Source organism: Mirounga leonina, unplaced genomic scaffold (genome assembly GCF_011800145.1).
Source record: "Mirounga leonina isolate KUSES-001 unplaced genomic scaffold, KU_Mleo_1.0 Mir_91, whole genome shotgun sequence".
In the NCBI taxonomy this organism is placed as follows: domain Eukaryota; kingdom Metazoa; phylum Chordata; class Mammalia; order Carnivora; family Phocidae; genus Mirounga; species Mirounga leonina.
Window position 1 is genome coordinate 26207864 of NW_023270839.1, and position 2514 is coordinate 26210377.

Genomic DNA, 2514 nt, shown 5'->3' on the forward strand with positions numbered 1-2514 from the left:
AAAGAAAGAAAGAAAGAAAGAAAGAAAGAAAGAAAGAAAGAAAGAAAAACAGGGAGAAAATGAGAATACAGCATGTATTTGCTTTTATACCCCCAGAAAATCTACTGGAATTCTTAGTAAGCCACTAATAATGGTAGTTAACTGGAACAGGAATTGAGCAGATGGGGCCTGGAGGTAGAATGAGGACTTTTCATAGATGCCTTTTATAACTTTATGTTTTACTGTGTTTATTTACTTACTTAATTTGTTAATTTACTTATTTATTTAATGAGCATTTACTACCTATTAAAAATTGAATCAAACGATTTTTTTATATTGTAATTTTATAAAATCTAACTTTCTTAAAATGGTTTCCAAGGGCTTGCACAGACTGACCCCTGCTCCCCTTGGCTCCTACCCCGACTCCTCTACACACACACCCCTGCTCACTTCGCCACAGCCTTGGACCTGCTTTCACCTTCTCAGATAGGTCAATTTATTTCCCACTTCAAGGACTCTGTCGCCAGGCACAACTCAAAATTCAGGTTTAAAATCTCTCCTCGGTTTTTTTTTTTTACTTCCTCAATCTAAATTTGGCATCACCAACTCCTGCTATTGTCATCCTTCTCTTTTTTTCCCTTTACACTACTTAGTTTAATTTTCAATTAACGATTTGTTTAATGGCTACATCCACATCTTCGAGGCTGTAAATTCTGTAAGAGTGAGGCTCGTATGGATTTTGTTTACCATTTTAGCACCTGTCATCTTGCACAAAGTAGGTGACTAATAAATACTAGTTGAATGGAAATTTTTAAAATCCTGGTTGGAGGTGGAGGATAGAGAATGGGAAGGAGGGCAGGGACAAGGCTAAGAACTGTTATTTCTAGAAAGTGGAGGTCAAATTGGCTTCCCATAGCTCAATCCTTTGTTACGTGATTACTCAGATGTGCCATTTAGTTTCACATAAGAACAATGGAGACCATCAGAAATGGATTTGAGCATTTTTTGAGTAAAAGTGGGAGAGGTTGCAGAAGTCAGCCTCCCATGGAAAAGGTCCACCCATCGTCTAAGAGAAATAAATCCTCTCTGTATCTAGATTTAGACTTCCAGAAAGCTAAGCATAGTCGATTTGCTCTTGAATGTGTTAACATTCAGAGTCACCCATGGTCCACAGGGAAGTTTGAGTGGAGGCCTCTGGGGACTGCAGGAAAGAGAGGACCGGAGCAGGCTCCATTCCACCTCACACTGGAGGGAAAGATGTGAAAGAACGAGACTGGCCTGGGTCCAGCTACTTAGTGTGACCCTGGTTATGCCACCTTTGGAGTTTCTGGAGACCGAGCAACCAGACTTTGGGAAATCTGAAGCTACTGAACTATTGGTTGAAATTGCCCTGGAGGAAGCAAACCCACCACTGGGGGGTAGAGGATGAGGTTATCCCTGGATGCAGTGGAAATTCTCCTGAAGAAAGGAAATTAGGATTTAGGGAGATAGGTTTTAGACTGGAGGGCATTGAACATGGGTCTGCAGAGCTTGTTGGCTGGCTCAAGGGACATGCTCCCAGGGTGGGGAGGTGGATTGGCTGCACAGGACAGCAGATCAAGAATTCCCGGGACTGGGGTTGGAGGGGTGGGGCACAGCCATGGGAGTCCCTGATATGGTTAAATACAACTGGGGCCACATCTGGTAGCGAGGAATTTTCTGTTTCCTTGTCTTGCTCTCTGTCTCTATCTCTGTCTCCCTGCCCCCACCCCCACTCTCTCTCCCTCTCTCCCTACATTGTGCTTTTCTTCTAAAAGCCCTACCCTCCAGAAAAATCTTGTTATACAAGTTACAGCTTGGTTTCAGCTGTGTGGTGGGAAAGAGAGAAGGGCCTATGGAGAGCAAGAGAGAGCAGCCTACAAGAAGAAAAACCTGGCCACAGGATGTCATCTAAAGCACTCAGCACCTTGGAGCCAGCAGGAGGTAAGTGATCACCAGCACAGATTTGTGGAATATGAAACTAGAGCATACTCTGGGGGGATTTCCAAAAACATGTGCACACTGGCGGGGGTTGAGGAAAAGAGTCAGGTGAAAGACTGGATTTGGCAGGGGGATGGAGGTTGGGTTGTGTGATCAAGGATGGGGACATCAGCCATTTTAACGTGGACATTAAAATTTATGTGTGCAGGGATGGCTGGGTGGCTCAGTCAGTTAAGCATCTGCCTTTGGCTCAGGTCATGATCCCAGTGTCCTAGGATCGAGCCCCGCATGGGGGGAAGGGGGGGGGGGTCCCTGCTCAGCAGGGAGCCTGCTCCTCCCTCGGCCTGCCGCTCCTGCTGTTCTCTCTCTCTCTTTCTGATAAATAAGTAAAATCTTAAAAAAAAATTATGTGTGCAGTGAGTAATAGGCATGAGATTATTTATAGTAGCATTGTTTGTAACAGCCAAAAGCTGGAAATAACTTAAAATCTTAGAATGGGCACCATTGTCGATACCACACGGAGCAATACCCCACAGCAGTGAAATTGAGCCAGAGGTATAAGCAACAACACGGATA